Source organism: Idiotropiscis lumnitzeri, unplaced genomic scaffold (genome assembly GCF_059441095.1).
Source record: "Idiotropiscis lumnitzeri isolate Australia: NSW breed Sydney's pygmy pipehorse unplaced genomic scaffold, RoL_Ilum_1.0 HiC_scaffold_334, whole genome shotgun sequence".
Classification (NCBI taxonomy): Eukaryota; Metazoa; Chordata; class Actinopteri; order Syngnathiformes; family Syngnathidae; genus Idiotropiscis; species Idiotropiscis lumnitzeri.
The window spans coordinates 17,007-36,302 of NW_028283872.1; the positions used below are offsets into that span (position 1 = coordinate 17,007).

The window sequence follows — 19,296 nt, forward strand, 5'->3', positions numbered from 1 at the left end:
CCACCATGTATCGATTCCTCACGCACCCGGACCTTTACCGGATATATAGAGGGCTCGAGGAGATGGTGTGATGATGCGCGTGAACGGCCTCTCTTCTTGACGGGGTGCGAATGCATTCGACGTTGGAGTAGCGGTCACCGGCAACGGCTGACCGAGCTTCTCACAACTTGCTATGGTCTTCATAGCTACCACACACCGAGTGAAAGACCACCCAGGGTTGTTTGTAGGGTGTCGGCTGTTAAGCCTATGCACTGTGATCGAGTGTGTGCCTGACAGAGGAAGGGTGCGTTTATTTTTAACATCGTCCCAGCACAGCACAGAGCTGTGCCAGGCCACGATGCCGCCACAGGGGGGCGTGATCACAGGGTTCGTATACCAGTAATGATCCTTCCGCAGGTTCACCTACGGAAACCTTGTTACGACTTTTACTTCCTCTAAGTGCATCAGTTCGAACCTCTTCCAGTCACAAGCAACCCTGCCACCGCCGCGAAGCAGATGACAAAGGTAAGCTCAGCCTGTCCGAGGCTCTCACTGGTACACCCAATCGGTAGTAGCGACGGGCGGTGTGTACAAAGGGCAGGGACTCAGTCGGGATGGGTTGAGTGACCCATCCCTACTAGGCATTCCTCGTTCGTGGGCGACAATTGCAAACCCCAGTCCCAGGCAAGCACAACACTGTATTGACCGGTACCAGAAGCACAACCGCACGCGACCCCCGTGAAGGAGAAGCGGGTCCTCAACTGGCACTCGCAGTCAAGCGTGTCGTCGAGCTGCAAGAGGAAGTTCAAAGGTTTACCCACACCGTCACGGCGAAGGACATATGCAGCTGCCTCCCAGAGGGAGGACAGCAAGGCACCCTCTGAATCCTGCATTGTAGCGCGCGTGCTGCCCGGAACATCTAAGGGCATCACAGACCTGTTATTGCTCTCTGTTTCTCGTACACGGCTGCACAAACCGTTTATGCCTCTAAGAAGAACTCTTATCTCAGACCAATTAACCAGGCCGATGGACTTGGAGGACGAGGAGTGAGCGTGGATGCCGAGAGGAAGTATATGCGACACAGCAGTGCACTCCCGAAGGAGACACGCCGACCACACACACACACACCAAGGCACCACAACTCAGGCTCCCCGCTTGCCTCTCAATCAAGATCCAACCGACTATTTAGCAGGAGAGAGTCTCGTTCGTTATCGGAATTAACCAGACAGATCACTCCACCAACTAAGAACGGCCATGCACCACCATCCAACTAACTCGAGAAAGAGCCTTCAGTCTGTCCATCATGCAGTTGTCTTACCCCGGTGAGGTTGCCCGTGTTGAGTCAAATTAAGCCGCAGGCTCCACGCCTGGTGGTGCCTTTCCGTCAATTCCTTTAAGTTTCAGCTTTGCGGCCAGACTCCCCCCGGAACCCAGAGACTCTGGTTTCCCGTGATGAGGGGAGCTTCCCTCCTGGCCCGTGTGTATATAAGGGTACCAGGAGGATTGACAGTTGGCATCATTTAAGGTTAGAACTAGGGCGGTATCTGATCGCCTTCGATCCTCTAACTGTGGTTCATGATTAATGAAAACATCCTTGGCAGACGCTTTCGCTTCAGGAGGTCTTGCGGGGGTCATAGAATTTCACCTCTCGCCTCGCAATACCAGTGCCCTCGACAAGCCCTTTTAATCATTGCCTCGGGGCTGACAAGTAACTGATCTGACCTTTACGACCGGTAGCCAGCACCCGAGGCCGTGTTCCGACGTGCCATGCAAGAGCAAGACCGTCAACAACCAGGAGGTACGAAGACCCCTGTGTCACAGGGCCACGAGGACCCTTATGTGTGACTGCCTTGAGCACTCTGAGTTAATCAGGGTGACCATAGTCGCAGGCCCAACTCTACGAGAGAGAGGGTCTGCGACACGTTTGTCCACGAGCAAGCAGTGGGCATGTAACGGACGGGAGTGAGAAGGCCCCTGAGACAAAGATCCTGGGAGGCAGACGCACGAGGCAATCAACCAACATCCAGTCACCAAGCCCCAAGTATGCCAACCACTGCCAGCGTCCACCCTCTGCCACTCGGACAGTAAGTTCAACTACGAGCCTTTTAACCGCAGCAACTTTAATATATGCCACTGAAGCTGGAATTACCGCGGCTGCTGGCACCAGACTTGCCCTTCAGTTGGTTCTCAACGGCTTGTTTACTGTATAGCTCCCGATCAGATCGAGGAACCCAAGACCGTTCATTCCGATAGCGAGGCCCCACGAGGGGGCTGATCTCACTTCGTTAGATAGCGTCACTACCTCGTCTGACAGCCCACCTCTGGGAGGTGGTTGAGTCGGCTGACAGTGGGTAATTTGCGTGCCTGCTGCCGTCCTTGGACGTGGTAGCCGTCTCTCAGGCTGCCTCTCCGGAATCGAACCCTGATTCCCCGTTACCCGTCATAGCCATCGGACGCTTATAACGTGCGATTAAGCTGATAGGGCAGTCACTCATAGTGGCAGCGTCTCTCGTATCCGCGAGGATAGAGGGTTCGCTTAGCTGTAGGTTATCCAGAGTCACCATTAAGCCGGTCAGGGATTGCTCCCTTGGCAGATTGGTCTAATAAAAGCACTCGTCAGTCTCGAGAGAGGCGTCAGAGTATAGGTTGCACGTATTAGCTCTGGATTTACCATGGTTATCCGATCGAATTGATTGGAACTGGCCACTGCAGACAATGACTGGGTAATGAGCCGTCCGCGGTCTCTCGTGACTAGGCGTCCAGAGTGTCTCCACCCCAGCACCTGCCTTTCGTACTTAGACATGCATGGCTTAAGCTTTGACACTAGCATATGACCACCGGCAGGATCAACCGGGTATGTGAGAGCTTCCAGGGACACAGCAGTAGCATCCCTTACTAACTAACACACACCCGGCTTGTCTATCATCATCAGAGCTTGGATGTCTTGCTGGCATCCAAGCGTATCTCTCTCACGTTCCACTATGCATAGATCCATTGAGCATACAGCTACCAGCAAGGGTGGGTGTGATATACCACACCACAGGCATTCACTGAAGCTCATATCAAGCTGTGTGATTCAATTGCGGTATCGTGCACTAGCGTAAGCCAATCGTTCCGTACACTCCACAGAGATTGTTGTCTCTGGGGGTTTGGGCTCAGGCGCTTGAGAGACTAGGTTCTCACGGCCACTCAACCAGTAAACGCCAGTGTGAGACACATGGCATGGGCCACAGAATCTTTTTGTTTAATCTCGTCCTCTGTAGGTCACGATGTGTCATGCACATCCCCCCCGACTAGGCCACGAGGCGGATAACAGGCTCACCGTCACTGTGGTTACCCCCGAGTTAAAGTACTCCTGTGACACTCTACCAGCATTTTTTGTTTCACTTCGTCCGCTGTCGGCAGCTTTACTGACAGAGCACGCCTGGCCGGCTACGAGGATTGTAGGAATGGGGGCCCGGCCATCACACTTGGTTTGACCCTCTTATAGTGCTCCTATACACTCTCCAGGATTATTTATATTAGACTCGTCCGCTGTCGGTTGCTTCTCATTCCTAGCCATGCCTGGCCGGACGAGTATGCGGCTTCAGTAATTTTTTATTTTTCCTCGTCCGCTGCAGGGTATGCGCTACGGTAGCATCATCCCTAGCCGGCCACGAGTAGGCAAGATCAAAGCCACCATATATATATATGTCGCAGATCAAGCTGTTAACTGTGCTCTGAGACAGGGGTTTGCCTTGCCATCACCAGCGTAAGTTCAACTTTCAAGCCATTTGCCGCAGATCAAGCTGTCAACTGCCCTGAGACAGGGGTTTGCCAAGTGTGCCTCTGCAGTAATTTTTTGTTTATCCTCGTCCGCTGCAGGGTGTGCTACGGTAGCATCAGCCCTAGCCGGCAACGAGCGCACGGTCAGATATCACTCGCAGTTCATCGGGTCAGGTCTGCTCCCAGAGGGGTTTTTTGGGTCATTGCTCACGGGCGTCTCAGGGCTGAGGAAGGTTCCTTCTGCGGGATTTGTCGTTAAATACGACTGCCAGAAGCACCCTGAGACGTTTCAGCCCGGTACCATTTTTGGATCAACCACCTTCCTCATATATAAAACGTACTTCCAATTGCAGAGTTAACCGGGGTAACAGCAAATTAAAACAAAAAGTCTACGGATTTCACTTCTAATATTTCACACACCCTTGGGAGCAGTCGCCAAACCCCTCTGAGAGCGTAGCTACCAAGGGTCCAGGTTCAAATTTCAACTTCTTCCTTGACGAGAGTCGCTCCGGCAACTGGTGTCAAGGGTGTGTCAGAACTGAGTTTTTCACGCCTCACCGTGCTTCAGTTGGCTACCTGCGCTCGCAGCGGGGTTGATCAACTGACTTCAAGGGTCTGACTCCGAATTTTCAGGACTTGCCGGGGACCACCCCTGCGGCACAGGGGGGTGCCCAGAGGGTGATTTCGGGGTCATGGGCCCCTGGCAACCCTCGTGGGAGCAGGGGACTCCGAGACTCCTACCGACCATACCACTGTGGGACAAGGGTTACCGAGTGGCCGCAAGGACCGAACACATCCATCTCCATCCGCGGGGGACCCCCAGTGGGGCAGGGGGTCCCCAAGGCACCTGCATCAATTCTGAACCGCTTTTCTTGTGGACTCCAGTGGGGCAAGTGTTACCAAGGGATGGACTCCAGCATCGGCTTTCATCCACGACCCACTTGCGGACCCCCTGTGGGACCGTGGGTCACCAAGGCACATGCGGCAATTTTGAACCTCATTCCTTGCGGACTCCAGTGGGGCGAGTGTGTCACCAAGGGATCGATCTTTTCATCGATTGATGTTCTGCCTTGAGTTCAGTTGGCCAACCCCTCTGGCATCGGACCTGCCAAGGGATCAATCATTTGGTCAATTTATGCTCTGCCTTGAGTTCAGTCGGCAAACCCCCCTGGGACCGGACCTACCAAGGGATCAATCTTTTCATCCATCGATGTTCTGCCTTGAGTTCAGTTGTCTAACCCCTCTGGGACCGGACCTGCCAAGGGATCGATCATTTCATCCATTTATGCTCTGCCTTGAGATCAGTCGGTCAACCCCTCTGGGACCGGACCTGCAAAGGAAAAGATCATTTCATCAATTTATGCTCTGCCTTGAGGTCAGTTGTCCAACCCCTCTGGGACCGGACCTGCCAAGGGACCAGCTTCAGATCTGAACTTCTGCCTTGAGATCAGTCGGCTAACCCCTCTGGGACCGGACCTGCCAAGGGACCAGCTCAGATCTGAACTTCTGCCTTGAGATCAGTCGGCCAACCCCTCTGGGACCGGACCTGCAAAGGAATCGATCATTTTTGTCAATTTATGCTCTGCCTTGAGATCAGTCGGACAACCCCTCTGAGACCGGACCTACCAAGGGTTCAGCTTCAGATTTGAACTTTTGCCTTGAGTTCAGTCGGCAAACCCCTCTGGGACCGGACCTGCCAAGGGACCATCTTCAGATCTGAACTTCTGCCTTGCGGTCAGTTGTCAAACCCCTCTGGGACCGGACATGCCAAGGGACCATCTTCAGATCTGAACTTCTGCCTTGCGGTCAGTTGTCTAACCCCCCTGGGACCGGACCTGCCAAGGGACTAGCTTCAGATCTGAACTTCTGCCTTGAGATCAGTCGGCTAACCCCTCTGGGACCGGACCTGCCAAGGGTTCAGCTTCAGAATTCAACCAATGCCTTGCGGTCAGTCGGCCAACCCCTCTGAGACCGGACCTACCAAGGGTTCAGCTTCAGATTTGAACTTTTGCCTTGAGTTCAGTCGGCAAACCCCTCTGGGACCGGACCTGCCAAGGGACCATCTTCAGATCTGAACTTCTGCCTTGAGGTCAGTTGGCCAACCACTCTGGGACCGGACCTATCAAGGGACCGGCTCAGATTTCAACCAATGCCTTGAGTTCAGTTGGCCAACCCCTCTGGGACCGGACCTGCCAAGGGACCAGCTTCAGATTTGAACTTTTGCCTTGAGTTCAGTTGGCCAACCCCTCTGGGACCGGACCTACCAAGGGACCAGCTCAGATCTGAACCAATGCCTTGAGTTCAGTTGGCCAACCCCTCTGAGACCGGACCTACCAAGGGACCAGCTCAGATTTCAACCTATACCTTGAGTTCAGTTGTCTAACCCCCCTGGGACCGGACCTGCCAAGGGACCATCTTCAGATCTGAACTTCTACCTTGAGCTCAGTCGTCAGACCCCTCTGGGACCGGACCTACCAAGGGTTCAGCTTCAGATTTGAACTTATGCCTTGAGGTCAGTTGGCCAGCCCCTCTGAGACCGGACCTACCAAGGGACCAGCTCTTTTCATCCATTGATATTCTCTCCCTTGCAGACCCCTGTGGGAGCCAGTGCTTGCCGCTGTTTCATGTCATCGACGTCCATCTCGCTTGGCTTTCAAAGTCCCCTATGGGTCACAGGACCCTTCATAGGCCTTCAGCCGGATCTGATCAAGACCAATTTCTGAACATCCATCCATCCATCCATCCAGCCCATATAATACCACATATTATTGCCTCTGATCTGAACCTCTGCCTTGAGCTCAGTCGTCAAACCTCCCTGAGACAGGAGCTGCCAAGGGATCTGCTTCAGATCTGAACCTCTATCTGGAGGTCTGGCTGCGAATCCCTCTGAGACAAGGGGTCACGGCTTCAGTCCAGTTGCACTAACTCTAGTCCGTATCAACAGGGTCACACCCAACCAAGGAGCTCATGGGCAAGCTTCAGTCCAAGAGGCAGTGAGGCCTATGTCTCTGTCGCTTGGTCACTGCTAAGCCTCGCTGTGAAGGAACTTGGGTCCGCTTCAGTCCGGCTGCACTAACTCTGGTCCGTATCAACAGGGTGACAGCCAACCAAGGAGCACATGGGCAAGCTTCAGTCCAAGAAACACTGAGGCCTATGTTTGTCGCTTGGTCATCGCTAGCCCTAGCCTTGGAGGAACTTGGCTCGGCTTCAGTCCGGCTGCACAAGCTTTGGTCCGGATCGGCAGGGTCACAGCCAACCAAGGAGCTCATGGGCAAGCTTCGGTCCAGGAAGCCCTGAGGCCTATGTTTGTCGCTTGGTCATCGGTAGCCCTAGCCTTGGAGGAACTTGGCTCGGCTTCAGTCCGGCTGCACAAGCTCTGGTCCGGATCGGCAGGTTCACTGCCAGCGAAGGAGCTCATGGGCAAGCTTCAGTCCAAGAGACACTGAGGCCTATGCCTCTGTCGCTGCTATCGGCAGGGTCACAGCTAGCCAAGAGCAAGCTCCAGTCCATCAAAGGATCACAGCGCGTCCTGCGCGTCCTCCCCGCCCCCAGGGTACTTCTACCAGGGTCCACAGCTGACAAAACACCTCTCAATAGACAAACCTTCATCAATTGACCTTTAAAAAAACCAGAGAAGAAGCTAAGGACAGTACCGACTGCGGTGTATGATCCTTGCTTCTTCTCTAGGTTCTTCTCCATGGCACAGTCTCCTGCAGAGATCGGTCATAGCAAGCCCTCTGCCCCAGGAGGGCCTGCCTTTGACACTTAGAGTCTCAACCAGATCAGTACGCCAGCCCTCTGCCCCAGGAGGGTGTCTCTCTGACAGTCTCAGTCACATCAATCTTAGCTTCATATTTCGACCTCCCTTGCAGACCCCTGTGGGACAGGGGTTACCAAGGGAAGGGCTCCAACTATCGGATTTCAACCAATGCCCTGAGGTCAGGCTGCTAACCTCTCTGGGAGTGGACCTACCAAGGGGAGGGCTCCAACTCTCTGACTTCAACAAATGCCTTGAGGTCAGGCTGCAAACCTCTCTGAGAGTGGACCTACCAAGGGAAGGGCTCCAACTCTCTGACTTCAACCAATGCCTTGAGGTCAGGCTGCAAACCTCTCTGAGAGTGGACCTACCAAGGGAAGGGCTCCAACTCTCTGACTTCAACCAATGCCTTGAGGTCAGGCTGCAAACCTCTCTGAGAGTGGACCTACCAAGGGAAGGGCTCCAACTCTCTGACTTCAACCAATGCCTTGAGGTCAAGCTGCAAACCTCTCTGAGACAAAGGTTACCAACAGTGTCTAAGCCGTACGATACTTATGCCATGCTCACAACAACCCTTGGCAGTACTAGACTGCCAGGGATGTTGATCAGATCTAACTCTGACTGTGCCCCAGCAGTACAGAGTCTTAGCCATTCGGTGTCCTCACAACACTCCCTTGCTACACAAGGATGCCAGGGAGGTTGATCGTATCACTTAGTGTCTTAGCCATTCCTTGGTCGTGTCTGATGCTCTCAACCCCCTGGCAGCCCAAGGATACCAGGGAGGTTGATCGGATCTCTGATCATCATCAGCACGTCCCAAACTCGGAGATCCGAGTGAACCAGATCCAGCTGGGCCTGAGCCTTAACACTTCGCATAGACCGCTTAGCGTGATTACAGCTCCCATCCTGAATTCTCTCCTGTCGTGTACAGGTGGTTCGGGCAGAAGTCCCCATATCCGGCTAGCTTATACAAGCTTGTTATGACCAGAGGGACCCAAGCTGACTACCATCAGTGCACCGTGAGGTACACAGGTCTCACAGAGGGGTAGCCAAGCCGAAGCATGGCACCCCGGAGGCCTCGAATCGCCAGAGGGTCCCATTGGCAGTCTTTTCCTTTAGACGCTCTGGTAGCTGGGCTGTTGACCATGCTGCGTGGCTCGAGGGTGATCTGTCCTTTCGCCCAGCAAAGCATGGTCTCGAGAGCTCAAGGCTCCCCTTGCCCTGTGCCGTCCGGTCGAGTGGTAGGGTCACCACCACCGACCGTAACCAAGAGGTCTTCTGCAAGTAGCATCGCTCATGTACTGGAATGCTTTCAGACTTAGAGGCGTTCAGTCTTACTGGCAGCGAGCATGTCCTAGTGCCGACACCCGCTCGGGTGAGCACAGGTCCAGAGGCTCGGCTGTGACGTTCCTCTCGTACTGGCCACAGCTTCCATAGCGATACGTCAGGCGCGGCTGATAGGTAATCGGCCGCAGCCTTCAGGCCTCAGTAGGGTAAAACTAACCTGTCTCGCGACGGTCTAAACCCAGCTCACGTTCTCTAAGTACGGGTGAACAATCCAACGCTTGGCGCCGGTTGCAACTCAATGATAGAAAGAGCCGACATCGAAGGATCAAAAAGCGACGTCGCTAAGGACGCTTGGCCGCCACAAGCCAGTTATCCCTGTGGTAACTTTTCTGATACCTCTTGCTATAAACTCTCTAACCGTCAAAAGGATCGATAGGCCTGGCTTTCGCCGTCCGTACTCGTACTGTAAGTCCAGATCGAGCCAGCATAGGCCCTTATGCTCTACACGAGGTTTCTGGTCTCGTTGAGCTGGCCTTGGGACACCTGCGTTATCATTTGACAGATGTACCGCCCCAGTCAAACTCCCCACCTGAATCTGTCCTCAACAGGACCAGAGGCAGAGGCCGGCGTGTTGGCAACCTCGGGACACCCGCAGGAGCGGAGAGACCCAGCGTAGGAGAGGAGAGGCACAAGCACACGAGGCGCGAGCACACACTCTCCAACACCCACGAGGGACCTCCTCTCCGTGTAGCGTGTGCCTTCGGCTACCGCCAGCAACTCTGACGATCTCATGCAACCGTTATACACTCCCTTTGATTGAGTGAAGTGCGGAGACGAAGGGAGTAGTGGTATCTCAAGAGCCGGGCCGAAGCCCTCCCACTTATGCTGCACCTCCAATGTCCCCGCACAAATTCAGACTAGAGTCAAGCTCAACAGGGTCTTCTTTCCCCGCTGTGTCCATGCAAGTCCGTTCCCTTGCCTGTTGGTTCACCAGACGGTAGATAGGGACAGTGGGAATCTCGTTAATCCATTCATGCGCGTCACTAATTAGATGACGAGGCATTTGGCTACCTTAAAAGAGTCATAGTTACTCCTGCCGTTAACCCGCGCTTCATTGAATTTCTTCACTTTGACATTCTGAGCACTGGGCAGAAATCACGTTGCGTCAGCACCCAAGAGGGGCTGGCGCGACGCTACGTTTTAATTAGACAGTCGGATTCCCCTCGTCCGTGCCAGTTCTCGAGTGGCCGACAAGGTGCTGCAGCCTTCTCCTCTGAACGCAAAGGACGCGAGTCCCAAGCTAGGAGATAGAGCCAAGCCCAGGCAAAGTTTCGCGAATGCACAAGGACCAGAGAGCCTCTTCCACACCACAGGCATGACACCCGGGTGAGGCAAGGGTCAAGCACCTTGATGCGAATCACTACTACAGAGCCCTGTAGGCGAGGCCCGGCATGCAGCTCGACCGTAGGAGCCAATCCTTCTGCCGAAGGTACGGATCGAGTTTGCCGACTTCCCTTACCTACATGTGTCTGACTCTGCAGAGGCTACCAACCTTTGACACCGGATGCGGAATCGGGTACGTTCCTGCCTGGACTCTGGGTTGTACAGCACTCCAACTGCGGCTCTCTCGCTAGGGATAGAGACTGAGTGTGGAGCTATGTTAGCTGAACTTGATGATACCAAGGAGAGCCCAACAGGGGGCTCCGATGGCAAACATCATCCAGGGTCTATTCTTCACGGGCTGACAGTGTACGCACGACGCACTCTAAGGCTGAGGAGATCTGCCATGGGAGCAAGACCTGTCTCGTATGCCTTTCTCGTAAAGAGCCCTTTTCAGGGAGAAGTGTGCTGTCATGGAGGGTGATCTCCCTCGCACGGTCCACTGCCAACGTTATAGCCACTGTAAGCACATTGCATGCAGCAGCCATAACACCTACTACCTTCCCCAGAGGAGAGAGGTTTCGGTTCAGGAAGACCAGGCGGGGTGCTGGGAAGTTACCCGGCCCCCCTTTCGCCAGGACAGTACAGCTTCGAAGAGTCAAGAGGTCCTATCATTCGAACGTATGTAACCCTCAGGGGACCACAACACGTGGCAGCAGAGCTCGAGAGAGGTGCCAGATCATGTGTGCGTGTCTGTACCTTCGGGGCGGTTCAAGAGTTCAACTCGAGACTCCTCTGGCTGCAATCCCATGCCGCGTTAGCGGTTGGCTTAGGAACGACTGACACGTGTGCAAACAATGTTGACACGGAACCCTTATCAGATCCTCACGTCTCCAGATTGTTCGCTAGAGTACTTGCTACTACCACCAAGATCTGCATTGCCGGCAGCTCCAGTCCAGATCACTCTGAGACCTTCAACGCATACCGGCACGCCCATCCTACTCGTCGGCACATCGGACCATCACCGGGAGGAGGACCCTCCCTTGCGTTCAGGAAGCTTTGTGCCGACGGCATTGCATCGGGGGAGAGCTTTAGCGCCATCCATTTTCAGGGTTGCCAGCTTCGGCAGGATTAGTTGTTACACACTACTTAGCGGGTGTCGACTTCCATGACCACCGTCCTGCTGTCTTCAGCTAGCAACACCCTTCCAATGGTAACAAGAAATAGCTGTCACTTAGGCCCCTTAGCAAAGCGTTAGGTTCATCCCTCATTATCAGTCCTGCTTACCAGAACAGACCCACTGATAGCCGGTATGATTTCTACAAGGTCTGAGCTCAAGGGAGAGAGAGTCTCTCTCCCAGGAGACGCAAGAGTCATAGCTGACACCCCTCGCAGCAGTAAGGACTGCGGGGATGCTCACCCATTGGTAGTTTGAGAATAGGTCGAGGACATTGCGTCCCCGAGAGCCTCTAATCATTCGCTCTACCGGATGAAACTCATTGTCAGGGCACCTTTGTATCAGTCTCCCGGCTACAGCTATCCTGAGAGAAACTTCGGATGGAACCAGCTACTAGATAGTTCGATAGGTCTTTCGCCCCTATGCTCAACTGATACCATGGATTTGCACGTCACAACGGCTACGAACTTCCACCCCAGTTTCCTGGGGCTTCGTCCTCGCCAAGCATAGTTCACTATCTTTCGGGTCATAGCATATGCGCTCTGCGGTACTCACATGCCACGGCCCCTTACGAGAGGGGCTGTGAACAGTGCGAGTCCGGGCCTTGCGGGCAGTCGCATAACAAGATGCTAGCCATCAGGCCTGTAAGCAACACTTGCCTTCACTCGCCTCCGGGTTTTGTGGGACCCTTCGACTTGCGCACATGCTATACTCCTTGGCCCGTGTTTCGAGACGTGACCGACGGTTCCTGGAATATCACCTTACGGCGGTAGTGGGAGAGACACGGGGGAGTGAACCTTTATATCGACTCCCCACTGTGACGGCCTCGCTGTGAGGCCGATCAGCCGTCTCCACTCCGCGCACGGAAGTCTCATCGCAAGAGGACCAGCCCAGAGAGCGATGGTAGGATCGTCGAGGTAGGCTGAGTACCACCTACCGACGGGGGAGGGAGTAATACCCTACCCACCGCCGAGCGCTCAATCAGCCATCTCTCCCCAGCATCATTACCTCAGGGGGCCTCGCAATGGACTTGGTGGGCCTGATTAACGCTAGCTGCTCAACCGAGTCTTAGGCACAAGGGGCTGCTCTGACACCAAGTCTCCGTGGCAGGAGGGGACGAACCCCTGCGAGCACACAGCGAGACAGGAAGGCACCAGGAGGCATGCACCCAAGCGCAAGACAAGTCGTGTGGCAATGGCCTTCCAGGATCCGTTGGCTTATACCCAAGGTGGTCTGACGGTCTGTTCATACTCCGCTATGGAGGACTTTTCAACTTTCCCTTACGGTACTTGTCGGCTATCGGTTGTGTGGTGATATTTAGCCTTAGATCGAGTCTACGACCTGTATTAGCGCTGCATTTGCAAACAACGCGACTCAAGGGATGCCGGCGTGCCCATGCAGCATTGCAGTAACCTCACACGGGTCTACCACCCTCCATGGAGCCTTGCTGGTTGAACAGCTTGGAACCACTCATGGCTGACTTAGCTTGGCTACGGCTGCAGGGTAAACCGACATCCTTAACGCAACATCCGTCCTCAGGCCGGGTGGCCCGGAACGTTATGCGCTGGGCTCATCCCTTTTCGTTCGCCACTACTAAGGGAATCCCATTTGGTTTCTTTTCCTCCGCTTACTGATATGCTTAAGTTCAGCGGGTAATCCCTCCTGACATGATGTGGTGAGACACATATAGTGACGGAGCGGGTAGTACACCGATGATATGACCGTGGCACACCTGCTGAGACAGCCGCTGTGAGCTCTAACGTGACGTACGGCAAGAGGATGATGATCACACCAAGCACTCGCACAACGGCCTTTCAACCCACTGTGTCCCACAGGGGGGGAATGCAGTGAGGACGCCAGCTTGTGTTTTTGTGTACCCTTGGCTTCACATCTCGTAGACCTTGTCACAGAGAGAGGGATAGTCGAGTGAGCCCCTTCGGAGATCATTTCTCGTCCGCATAACACCCGAGACGTAACTACTACTCTGACGGACAGGCAGCAAGCGAGTCTCTCCCCAGAAGGAGTGAGTGGTCTTCCCCGCAGGGAGACTCTCGTTTCTCAATCCAGCACGCAAGCTAAGTCCACAGCTTTGTAGTAGGGTGTCGTCTCAGCGGTGAATACGCATCAGAGTTCTCTCGTCTAGGACACCACCACACACGCGAGGATGATCACACCAAGACCTCGCACAACGGCCTTTCAACCCACTGTCCCACAGGGGGAATGCAGTGAGGCGCCAGCTTGTGTTCGTTTACCCTTGGCTTCACATCTCGCAGGCCTCATCTCTCTCTCTCTCCCTTGATCTCACAGCGAATGATGCTTGAAGGGTAGCTTCAGAGAGTGTCAGACCGCACACCAGGTGCAGAGTCCTCTATCTCTCCTCTGGCTATACGATGATGAGCCTTCCCAGCACTCACAGAGCAACCCTACTGCCCCACAGGGGGATGCAGTGAGGCACACTAAGCTTCGTACCAGTCAAGCTTGACATCACGCACGCACCCACCTCCTACAAAGCCAAGTGTGTCTCCCCCAACTCTCTCACGACAGTTGTTGTGAGCTCGTGTTACAGCAGTGTGACTTAGTGCGGTTCCTGCCATGTGCCATCCCCGTTCAGAGCTCTGGCTATGCCTCTTACCCTCCTACTCAAAGCCCCAGATCCGTATCCCCCTTTGAGTGCTGCCGTCGTAGGTACAGCGTCACATGCCAGATGCCAAGGTGTGTGCGTCTCTCGAGGTCCCTTTGACCAAGAGCTACGATACCTTCGCGCTAGGCAATGACAGCACCACTAGAACAACACTCGCACCAGGGGGAGAGAGCACAAGGCTTGAGAGAGTCGGATAGAGATGAGGTTTGCCATAGAACTCAGAGGAAGGCACCACCCTTGGGAAGGTGTGGCGGATCACAGTGTCACGCTGTGTATATCCACTCACTTGCCGATAAGCGAAAGAGTCGGGGAAGAGATCGATCGAGTTGGCTTGTGGAAGGGGTTTGCCCTTCGAAGTCATCGAACCGTCTATCACAGCAGCCTTACACACACACAGTGTGTGTGAGTTTGGCCTTCATCGGTATTCCTTCCGTCAATGCCGGACGCTATGCCTTCCCACCTTTAGGGAAGTATATAGCCCCCGACGTGTGATTGCCACGAACCACTGGCCTACGATGCAGCACAGGGACACCACACCTTTAGCAGTGTATGCACAACAGAGGCATCTCGGTCACGAGCAGGTCGGTAAGGCAGCAGCTGATGCTGAGCCAAATTCATACAAGGTACGTAGAGTCCACACACGCAGGCACCCACCTTCAGGGCACACAGGGAGTGAGTAGAGCTGCTAGCACACTTGTGATCACCACTCTCATGCAGGAGTACCCCGTCATAACTCGATCGACACCTGCTACTGGCCGCCTCTTGTCGCGAGTGCACACCGAGGAGAATATAGAGATACTGTGACTGAGGGAACCGCATATGCCGCCCCAACACCACACGACACACGCCGCACACAAGCCAGCAAGGAGAACTGAGCGTGAAGGAGTAGTATTGCATAGCAAAGCTCCAACGATCTCTGTCTCATCCAGCAAGGATAGGGTGTGGTAATGATGTGAAGCGTATGGCACATGGGCCTTCCGTATGTCTGTGTGTGTCTCTTCTCCTGCGCAAGGGTGTCATAATGCTTACGAGGTCGAGCTTTCACAGCCACAAAACACAAGCACACACCACCATGTATCGATTCCTCACGCACCCGGACCTTTACCGGATATATAGAGGGCTCGAGGAGATGGTGTGATGATGCGCGTGAACGGCCTCTCTTCTTGACGGGGTGCGAATGCATTCGACGTTGGAGTAGCGGTCACCGGCAACGGCTGACCGAGCTTCTCACAACTTGCTATGGTCTTCATAGCTACCACACACCGAGTGAAAGACCACCCAGGGTTGTTTGTAGGGTGTCGGCTGTTAAGCCTATGCAATCTGATCGAGTGTGTGCCTGACAGAGGAAGGGTGCGTTTATTTTTAACATCGTCCCAGCACAGCACAGAGCTGTGCCAGGCCACGATGCCGCCACAGGGGGGCGTGATCACAGGGTTCGTATACCAGTAATGATCCTTCCGCAGGTTCACCTACGGAAACCTTGTTACGACTTTTACTTCCTCTAAGTGCATCAGTTCGAACCTCTTCCAGTCACAAGCAACCCTGCCACCGCCGCGAAGCAGATGACAAAGGTAAGCTCAGCCTGTCCGAGGCTCTCACTGGTACACCCAATCGGTAGTAGCGACGGGCGGTGTGTACAAAGGGCAGGGACTCAGTCGGGATGGGTTGAGTGACCCATCCCTACTAGGCATTCCTCGTTCGTGGGCGACAATTGCAAACCCCAGTCCCAGGCAAGCACAACACTGTATTGACCGGTACCAGAAGCACAACCGCACGCGACCCCCGTGAAGGAGAAGCGGGTCCTCAACTGGCACTCGCAGTCAAGCGTGTCGTCGAGCTGCAAGAGGAAGTTCAAAGGTTTACCCACACCGTCACGGCGAAGGACATATGCAGCTGCCTCCCAGAGGGAGGACAGCAAGGCACCCTCTGAATCCTGCATTGTAGCGCGCGTGCTGCCCGGAACATCTAAGGGCATCACAGACCTGTTATTGCTCTCTGTTTCTCGTACACGGCTGCACAAACCGTTTATGCCTCTAAGAAGAACTCTTATCTCAGACCAATTAACCAGGCCGATGGACTTGGAGGACGAGGAGTGAGCGTGGATGCCGAGAGGAAGTATATGCGACACAGCAGTGCACTCCCGAAGGAGACACGCCAGCCACACACACACACCAAGGCACCACAACTCAGGCTCCCCGCTTGCCTCTCAATCAAGATCCAACCGACTATTTAGCAGGAGAGAGTCTCGTTCGTTATCGGAATTAACCAGACAGATCACTCCACCAACTAAGAACGGCCATGCACCACCATCCAACTAACTCGAGAAAGAGCCTTCAGTCTGTCCATCATGCAGTTGTCTTACCCCGGTGAGGTTGCCCGTGTTGAGTCAAATTAAGCCGCAGGCTCCACGCCTGGTGGTGCCTTTCCGTCAATTCCTTTAAGTTTCAGCTTTGCGGCCAGACTCCCCCCGGAACCCAGAGACTCTGGTTTCCCGTGATGAGGGGAGCTTCCCTCCTGGCCCGTGTGTATATAAGGGTACCAGGAGGATTGACAGTTGGCATCATTTAAGGTTAGAACTAGGGCGGTATCTGATCGCCTTCGATCCTCTAACTGTGGTTCATGATTAATGAAAACATCCTTGGCAGACGCTTTCGCTTCAGGAGGTCTTGCGGGGGTCATAGAATTTCACCTCTCGCCTCGCAATACCAGTGCCCTCGACAAGCCCTTTTAATCATTGCCTCGGGGCTGACAAGTAACTGATCTGACCTTTACGACCGGTAGCCAGCACCCGAGGCCGTGTTCCGACGTGCCATGCAAGAGCAAGACCGTCAACAACCAGGAGGTACGAAGACCCCTGTGTCACAGGGCCACGAGGACCCTTATGTGTGACTGCCTTGAGCACTCTGAGTTAATCAGGGTGACCATAGTCGCAGGCCCAACTCTACGAGAGAGAGGGTCTGCGACACGTTTGTCCACGAGCAAGCAGTGGGCATGTAACGGACGGGAGTGAGAAGGCCCCTGAGACAAAGATCCTGGGAGGCAGACGCACGAGGCAATCAACCAACATCCAGTCACCAAGCCCCAAGTATGCCAACCACTGCCAGCGTCCACCCTCTGCCACTCGGACAGTAAGTTCAACTACGAGCCTTTTAACCGCAGCAACTTTAATATATGCCACTGAAGCTGGAATTACCGCGGCTGCTGGCACCAGACTTGCCCTTCAGTTGGTTCTCAACGGCTTGTTTACTGTATAGCTCCCGATCAGATCGAGGAACCCAAGACCGTTCATTCCGATAGCGAGGCCCCACGAGGGGGCTGATCTCACTTCGTTAGATAGCGTCACTACCTCGTCTGACAGCCCACCTCTAGGAGGTGGTTGAGTCGGCTGACAGTGGGTAATTTGCGTGCCTGCTGCCGTCCTTGGACGTGGTAGCCGTCTCTCAGGCTGCCTCTCCGGAATCGAACCCTGATTCCCCGTTACCCGTCATAGCCATCGGACGCTTATAACGTGCGATTAAGCTGATAGGGCAGTCACTCATAGTGGCAGCGTCTCTCGTATCCGCGAGGATAGAGGGTTCGCTTAGCTGTAGGTTATCCAGAGTCACCATTAAGCCGGTCAGGGATTGCTCCCTTGGCAGATTGGTCTAATAAAAGCACTCGTCAGCCTCAAGAGGCGTCAGAGTATAGGTTGCACGTATTAGCTCTGGATTTACCATGGTTATCCGATCGAATTGATTGGAACTGGCCACTGCAGACAATGACTGGGTAATGAGCCGTCCGCGGTCTCTCGTGACTAGGCGTCCAGAGTGTCTCCACCCCAGCACCTGCCTTTCGTACTTAGACATGCATGGCTTAAGCTTTGACACTAGCATATGACCACCGGCAGGATCAACCGGGTATGTGAGAGCTTCCAGGGACACACACAGCAGTAGCAGCATCCCTTACTAACTAACACACACCCGGCTTGTCTATCATCATCAGAGCTTGGATGTCTTGCTGGCATCCAAGCGTATCTCTCACGTTCCACTATGCATAGATCCATTGAGCATACAGCTACCAGCAAGGGTGGGTGTGATATACCACACCACAGGCATTCACTGAAGCTCATATCAAGCTGTGTGATTCAATTGCGGTATCGTGCACTAGCGTAAGCCAATCGTTCCGTACAGTCCAGAGATTGTCTGGGGGTTTGGGCTCAGGCGCTTGAGAGACTAGGTTCTCACGGCCACTCAACCAGTAAACGCCAGTGTGAAACATGGCATGGGCCACAGAATCTTTTTGTTTAATCTCGTCCTCTGTAGGTCACGATGTAAGCCAGGCAAGCGCAAGGCAAGCAAGACCCATCCCCCCCGACTAGGCCACGAGGCGGATAACAGGCTCACCGTCACTGTGGTTACCCCCGAGTTAAAGTACTCCTGTGACACTCTACCAGCATTTTTTGTTTCACTTCGTCCGCTGTCGGCAGCTTTACTGACAGAGCACGCCTGGCCGGCTACGAGGATTGTAGGAATGGGGGCCCGGCCATCACACTTGGTTTGACCCTCTTATAGTGCTCCTATACACTCTCCAGGATTATTTATATTAGACTCGTCCGCTGTCGGTTGCTTCTCATTCCTAGCCATGCCTGGCCGGACGAGTATGCGGCTTCAGTAATTTTTTATTTTTCCTCGTCCGCTGCAGGGTATGCGCTACGGTAGCATCATCCCTAGCCGGCCACGAGTAGGCTAGATCAAAGCCACCATATATATATATGCCGCAGATCAAGCTGTTAACTGTGCTCTGAGACAGGGGTTTGCCTTGCCATCACCAGCGTAAGTTCAACTTTCAAGCCATGTGTCGCAGATCAAAGTGAGACGTGCCCTCTGAGACAGGGGTTTGCCAAGTGCCTCTGCAGTAATTTTTTGTTTATCCTCGTCCGCTGCAGGGTGTGCTACGGTAGCATCAGCCCTAGCCGGCAACGAGCGCACGGTCAGATATCACTCGCAGTTCATCGGGTCAGGTCTGCTCCCAGAGGGGTTTTTTGGGTCATTGCTCACGGGCGTCTCAGGGCTGAGGAAGGTTCCTTCTGCGGGATTTGTCGTTAAATACGACTGCCAGAAGCACCCTGAGACGTTTCAGCCCGGTACCATTTTTGGATCAACCACCTTCCTCATATATAAAACGTACTTCCAATTGCAGAGTTAACCGGGGTAACAGCAAATTAAAACAAAAAGTCTACGGAGTTCACTTCTAATATTTCACCCACCCTTGGGAGCAGTCGCCAAACCCCTCTGAGAGCGTAGCTACCAAGGGTCCAGGTTCAAATTTCAA

At 54.1% G+C, this 19,296-nt stretch overlaps 3 pseudogenes; all 3 read right to left on the bottom strand.

Annotated features, from left to right (window-relative positions):
- Positions 1-379: 379 nt before the first annotated feature.
- LOC148314305 (18S ribosomal RNA) lies at positions 380-2,836 on the bottom strand (annotated as a pseudogene).
- Positions 2,837-8,335: 5,499 nt separating this feature from the next.
- Positions 8,336-13,021, bottom strand: LOC148314306 (28S ribosomal RNA; annotated as a pseudogene).
- Positions 13,022-15,432: 2,411 nt separating this feature from the next.
- On the bottom strand, positions 15,433-17,885 carry LOC148314307 (18S ribosomal RNA; annotated as a pseudogene).
- Positions 17,886-19,296: the final 1,411 nt, after the last annotated feature.